Source organism: Bidens hawaiensis, unplaced genomic scaffold (genome assembly GCF_021521415.1).
Source record: "Bidens hawaiensis isolate Kalapana, Puna unplaced genomic scaffold, B.hawaiensis_p1.1 tig00018977_1, whole genome shotgun sequence".
NCBI lineage: Eukaryota > Viridiplantae > Streptophyta > Magnoliopsida > Asterales > Asteraceae > Bidens > Bidens hawaiensis.
Window position 1 is genome coordinate 32574 of NW_027492885.1, and position 7738 is coordinate 40311.

The window sequence follows — 7738 nt, forward strand, 5'->3', positions numbered from 1 at the left end:
ACTCCCTTCAAAGCAAATCAAAACCTCTTTACTCTTTAGAATTATTAAAACAACAATACCATAACAATATCCGACCAAACACCACCGGAAAAACAATGTCAACCACCTTTCAAACATGTCTCATTACATTCTTTCTACTGAGTCAACTCACCACAGCCACCCAAATCAACTCCAACTCAGTCCTAGTCGCCTTACTTGACTCCCATTACACCGAGTTATCCGAACTCGTCGAAAAAGCCTTATTACTACAAACACTCGAAAAAGCCGTTGCGAATCATAATATTACCATTTTCGCTCCGAGAAACGAAGCGCTGGAGCGAGAACTTGACCCGGAGTTCAAGCGGTTTTGCTTGAACCCCGGAATCTTAACTCGCTCCAGACGCTTGTTCTCCACCATATCGTGCCGAGTCGACTCAGTCGGACAAATTGGCCTACCGAGTCAACTCGGCACGCCACACTGTCGTCAGAACCCTTGCATTTGACTGGTATTAAATGCAAGGGTTCTGATGACTCCTTCGTGAATGTTACGCTCACGGGCAATGCGGAGGTTATCCGTCTGGACGATGTGTTTCGTCCAGACGGAGTCATTCACGGAGTCAGCCGGTTGTTGATTCCTAAATCTGTAGAGCAGGATTTCAACAACCGGCGCAGCCTGCGTGCGATCTCCGCGGTGAAGCCGGAAGGTGCGCCGCAGGTTGATCCCAGGACGAACCGGTTGAAGAAACCGGCGCCCCTGGTTCCTGCCGGTTCGTCCCCTGTTCTTCCCATATACTACGCCATGGCGCCCGGTCCGTCGCTAGCGCCTGCTCCAGCGCCCGGACCGGGTGGTCCCCACCACCATTTTGACGGTGAGAGTCAAGTCAAGGATTTCATCCACACACTACTTCACTACGGAGGGTAATATTTTAAACCAACAATTTTATTATTATTATTATCATCTAAACTTTAAATTCATAGATTATATCCAAAATTTAATACAATTGATTTGAATAGTTGATCAATTTGTTTAGTTGGTGAATAGATACAAAGAATTGTAGACTTATTGGTGGATTTGACTGAAACCAAATTGGTTCGGTTATTTCGGTTAGTTAGTCGGTTTTCGGTTAGGTTCGCTTAATAACCAAACCAAGGCTAAAATTTTAAATTTTACATTATGAGTCAACTAACTTTTTACTTATAAATACATGAAATTGAGGTACAAAATATTAAAATACGAAATACATAAAATGTTTTTACTTATAAATACATGAAATTGATGTATAAAATATTAAAATACGAAATACATAAAATTGAGGTAGGAAAGCTAGAAATATATAAAAATGTATAAAAACATGAATTGTTTGGTTGGGTTTCAATTAAATCGGTTAATCAAGCCATCAAGGGTACACAAAAAATACTGAGAATCATTTTTCGGTTAATTTGGTTTTCAGTTAATTAGTTTTCGCCTTTTCGGTTCGGTTTTGTCGGTTTTGGTTAACGGTTTGAGTATTGCTCACCTATACCGAAAACTAGTGAAACCATATGCCGAATACCGTATCAATTTTTTCGGTCCAGTAACGTTGAAAATACTGTAAAGGAAGGAAACAATATACTGAATACCGTATCATTTTTTTTGGCCCAGTACCGATCAATACCAATACCATTGAAAATACATTGAAAATACCGACACTAAAAACATGAAAAAAAAGTACCAGTACCGTTAATACTGATACTGAAAACATGGAAAAAAAAGTACCAGGATCGGTACCGATTGTGTTCAGTAGGTACCGGTATGGCATCGGTATTCCAATAAATTTGCCCATTCATAATATCATCAAAATCATCATCATCATCTAATAACTTTGTTAAATTAAACAACAGATACAACGAATTAGCCGACATTCTGGTGAACTTAACGAACGTCGCAGCCGAAATGGGGAACTTAGTCTCCGAGGGCTACGTACTAACCGTGTTAGCCCCGAACGACGAAGCAATGGCGAAACTAACCGCTGATCAGCTCGCGGAGCCTGGAGCTCCAGAGAGGATAATGTACTATCACATTGTTCCCGAGTATCAATCCGAAGAGAGTATGTACAATGCGGTTAGAAGGTTCGGGAAGGTTCGGTATGATACGCTTCATGTACCACATAAAGTGCTCGCTCAGGAAGCCGATGGTTCGGTGAAGTTTGGTGGTGATGAGGACACGGCGTATTTGTTTGATCCAGATATTTATACCGATGGGAGGATTTCGGTGCAAGGAATCGACGGAGTTTTGTTTCCGGTTACGGAGAAGACGGGGTCTAAGGTGTTGGAAACGGTTGAGCGGGCTCAAATGAAACCCGAATCTCGTAGAGGTATGTTTGCGTAGATTTAAAAAACGAGTGAAACCATATACTGAATATTGTATTGATTTTTTTTGGTTCAATACTGAGCGGTATCAGTACCAGTACCATTGGAAATACCAAAACCAAGTGGTGCTGTTTTCGAAAACATGAAAAAACGAGTACTGATACCGGTATCTATTTATTTTGTCGGTACCGGTTTCTGATAATATAAGTTAAAACAAGTGTAAAATATTTTATAAAACTCGAACATTGATAAATGCAACTACAAATATTTTATACAAATTGAAAAATGTTAATACTTTAAATGGTTTTACAAGTAAAATAATATAACTGACTTATTTAAATAATATTAAAAATAAAAATTTGTTTACTGTTTCGTGATTAGTTTTTTGTTAATAAATTAAATAAAGTGACACAAATTATTAAAATTTGGTTGTTGGTTCGTTATTTTATAAACTTTACATGTAGCCTCCCCTGTTCCGGTCATAGAATTTTACTGTTTCGTGATTTTATAAACCTTACGCAGTTACGTGTAGCTTCCATATTCCGGTCATGTAATAGATAAATAATATAAAGAAAATAGATTTGTGTCATTTCTGACTTGACACATAAAAAGATATAACAAGTTTGTTCATTTTTTCATTATTTTTTAAACTTTACGTGTAGCCTCTCCTGTTTTGGCTATGAAATTTACTATGAAATTTACTTTTTCATAATTTTTTAAACATTAGGGCTTGGGCCCTGGGGTGGTCCTGACCCCCTCTGTTTTTTGCGCAGTAGTGTAAATTTATTCGTTTTCATCAGAATTTTTTTATATGTGCTGTAAATTTATGCGTTTTCAATCAAAATTTTGAGCCCGGACCCCTTATTTGTGAATTTGTTTAATACATTTTAAGTCCAACCCTTCGGTATCTTAGTCTAAGCTTCGCCACTGTACGTGTAACTTCCCAGTTCCTATCATGAAATAGATAAATAAATTAAAAAAAAATGGATTTATGTCATTTATAATTGGACATATAAAAATCTTTTTGATTTTTTAAATGCATTCAAAAATAAAATAATAAGGACATACATATATGTGGTTATTGGTTAGCCTTGATATTATGTGGGGTGGTAGAACTGGTGAATTTTTAAGCTGTCGGTGGGTCAAGGGCAAAATAGGCATTTTATTGACATGTACTAATGGTCCGTGATGAATTATGAATGTCACCTTTGTTAGGATTATTAAATGGAAAGTATAAAGTTAAATTTCATATTGTATAAGTTCTTTATTTTACATATTAAAATGCTTTAAATTATATTAATTCTATTGTATTAAATTTATATTCTCATTTCTTGTCCCATAAGTTTCTTAATGTGATGCACCTATTTTTATTTTGAGAACACATTTAAAAGTAGGGAAAATGAATTATTTGATCAGTTTTTTCTCGTAATGTTTGCTTTCAATCTTGTTGACTCACACACCTTTTAATCATCAGTTAACAAGATTTTCATTTAATAAGATTCAGACACGTGTCATAAAAGCTGTTGGGTCGATATTTTTCTTTTTAAAAAAATTGTTAGACCCAACGGGATTTTTTAGGCCTCCGCCGAGATTTTTTTGGCTTCGGATGAGATTCATCCATCTTCTAACGAGATATGTATTTGGTTTCCGACAAATTTTTCTTTTCTGTATTCCGATGAGATTTTTTTTGCTCCTGGGGAGATCTTTTGGACATAATCTGGTAGGTTAAAGATCTCGACTAATGATTAAAAAGTGTGTGGGTTGATGATATTGATGGTGAATATTATGCGGAAAAAAACTAGTTAAAATGTTAAATGGACATTTTGTTTATTTTGACCGATCAAATGAACATTTTGATCAATTTCTCTAAAACGTATGTTAAATGCGACGTGACACGCAGAATATCAACAACCTAACTCATGCTAGTTGCACTTGTACCGTACAACACAACATCCTTTAGTCTAACTAAAAAGCTTCCCAATTAAGTTTCCATATCATTAATATATGTGAACTTTAGCTACCAAATTAGTGAAGATCACAAATCCATAAATAATATTTCTTTTGTGAGGCACATCATTGAATTATGATATCAAGTAGGCAGGTGGGGTGGGGTTATATATACATACACACACATCTCTCCTATATATATATATATTTGTGTGTGAGCTGTAGTGTCTTTGGTTCTATATTACAAAAGTGATGGTTTATTTTGGAATAAGCATAAAAAGACTTCACTTTCACTAAAAAACATCGTGAAACTTCATATCAAAAAAGTATATAAATCTAAAACACTTAAGACTTAACTATTCTAGTACTTTTATTATGACAAGTTGTTTTCTTTGACCCGACCCGTTTCTCCGACCCACTCGCACTCTTTGTTTATTGACTTGTACATATATATGTATGCTCTATATCTGTGTTATATATATTTCTTGTCCAGTTGTACTTGCAAATTTGCAATACTCTATGCATGTTGCATGTTGGATGTTCCATGTAGCATCAAACATTTTTTATGGGCTATATTACATTGGTGTTTTGTATATTTTTAATGGTATTTTCATGTGCAATTAAAACTTATAGAATCCAAACTGTATTTTGCATACATTATAGGATATTTTTATTATTTATATGTACATCAGTACATGTAGTGATGTTGTTAAGCCATATGATGAGATCTTCTTTGCTTGTTGACATTTTAGAATCCTTGCTGTCAGTAAAAAGCATTAAGTCACATTGATTTAGATCCATTTAGTTGTGGAGATATTATGCAATATGCACAAATAGTTTTCCCTTTTAATCAGGCAAATGGTTGAAAAATGCACTTATTTTATTGGTAGAAGCGAGGGTGTATATGAGACGAGCTGCTCATAGGCTATATTGGATCGTGTTTAATAAGTGTGCTTGAACCCGAGCTTGAATATATGTAAACCTAAATGAGCATATTATTTATAAAGTTTTTGTTTGGATATATTAAATATAATATCTTGTAGATATAAAGTGATGATAAAAATAACTAAACAGTATGTATACATCATGGTATGCGTACCGTTATAGTTATAAATATATATAAAAATATAAATGTATATACATAAAGGAATTAAGTAGCTGACAAATAAATAATAGTCCATAGACCCTACCAGTAACTTTGTGTTATGAGTGGGATTCCACCAGGTACATTTGTTTGTTTGTAATTATTAAACAATCTTTGAGCGAAGCTCGAACTTCAAAACAACTTATAAGTCGAGCTCGAGCTCTCTTAAGTTAAACAAGCCTAGATCGAGAGCTTAAATGAGCATGGGCTCAGCTCATTCACAATCCTAAGTCCTAGTTGAACTAAGGATGTGAACATTGGCGGATCTAATGAAGAAAAGGGTGGTTCCTCGGAACCACCCGAGTTTCGAAATAATAGTGTACGGATATATAGAAGATACTAGAGGAACCACCTTATAAATTAAGAGGGAACCACCTAAAAAAAATTCCTGGATCCGCCACTGGATGTGAAGGGGTCCATTGTCCCTTCGACAACCAAAACCCGTCAAAAGTTTCTTGTAAAAGCAAGGTTTTTTAAGGTAAGCATGAAATTAGACCTTGAATTATAATCAATTATTAAGAGAACCTTGTGCTAACCCGACCAACATGTTAATTATGTAACATAACGGTATCAAGGTGTGTCATTGTGTTGGAAAGTTGTCACACTACATGTGATTGATAGTTCAACTCTTACGGTGGACAAATGTATAGATTTGGAGTAAGATTCGAGGGTATGTATCAGGGCCGTAGCATAGTGAGGGCCAGGGGTGGTCCTCCCCCTGTTTTTTTTGCGGAGTACTGTAAATTAATCCCTTTTTTACCCGAGAATTTGCATGCATAGTGTAAATTTACCTGAAAATTTGTGTCCTCACGGCGTTTTCGTTTAAGCTTCGTCACTGATATGTATACCCATTATTAAAAAAAAACAACTACCAATGATTCAATGAATTGTTGTCGGTAGTCGTTATGGAATAAGTTGTGAAGCTGCTTTCAGGGACATATTTAATTTTTGGAACAACTTAAAGTATGTAACTAATGATGGACTCACTATTAATTAATATCATATACTTATTTATGTAATAAATTAATTAAATAATGTTACTATTTGCAGGTAAATTGCTTGAAGTAGCATGCCAAGTGCTTGGAACATTTGGGCAAGATTCTCGGTTCAACACATGCCAATAGAATTGTCTCTTCTCTCTACAAAAAAACACTTCATATCCCAATCAAAAGGTTTAAACTTTAAATCTCTCCTCTAAATGAATCTGGGTCGATATGGGTCATATTGAAAAAGTTTTAGTTTTGTTCGGGTCAAAATGGGCTTGCCAATATGGAATCGCGTTAGAATGAGTCATTATTTGGGGGGGGGGGGGGGGGGGGGGACGTACCCATCTCCCCCCCCCCCCCAAATAATGGCTCATTCTAACGCGATTCCATATTGGCAAGCCCATTTTGACCCGAACAAAACTAAAACTTTTTCAATATGACCCATATCGACCCAGATTCATTTAGCTTAGACTTCAATTTACCCGAACTCATTTTGCTTAGAGCCCAATCTGACCCAACTCCGTTTCGACCCATAAGCCGAGCACGCTTTGATAGGCCTAGTAAAATTGAATATGTGTTACAATAAAATAAATATATTTTTCTCACATATAATAATAGGAAGACAAAAGTAAGCTACATTTTAGTATAATTAACTCATAATAATACTTTTAAAGTCATTTGTATTATTATATCAACTTAATTACTTTTTTATATTTTCATCTCATCATCATATCTTAGTGTAATATAAACAAATATATATGGGTTAGCCTTTGATTGATATAATATTTTTGTTTTATTTTAATTATTATAGGGATTGTATAAAGACTTGAAAGAATATGTGAAGGAGCACTTCTTCCAAAGTAAAATGGTATGAATGTTGTCATAATACAAGGTTTCATTTAGAGGATGTTAATGGGTGCACTTTTAGGTGTTGTTTTATGTTTGCTTGTTGTGTAAGTTCTTTTAATCTGAAAATAAAAAATAAAAGGGTACTGGTACATGCAACAAGAGTATTTTTGTATTATTATTTTGTGTATAGTCAAATAAACAATGGCTTGGGTGGTGGTAAATTGTTTGTTGCATTGTTGGTGTTGCTTCTAAGTTGTTTAATCAAATTATAATTTGAAAAGAAAAAAAGAAAAAATATATATAAATAGGGTGATGAAAATATTAACTAAAATACTAGTTTAGGAGGGTGTCGGGTCGAATCTTGAGTCGTTTTCAGGTCAAGTCGTTAGATGATCCGTCATGGGAATCTCAATTGATAGTTAAACTAATTGGAGACAATTTTAGGTCAAAATTCAACTTGGCTTGATAGCTCGACTAGCTTCGC

General features: G+C 34.9%; 1 pseudogene across 1 annotated transcript; it reads left to right on the forward strand.

Moving 5' to 3' along the window:
* Positions 1–7391, forward strand: LOC143557480 (fasciclin-like arabinogalactan protein 16; annotated as a pseudogene). The gene is made up of 4 exons (XR_013139585.1): positions 1–897; positions 1861–2333; positions 6470–6591; positions 7217–7391. The product of XR_013139585.1 is annotated as a fasciclin-like arabinogalactan protein 16 (transcript).
* Positions 7392–7738: the final 347 nt, after the last annotated feature.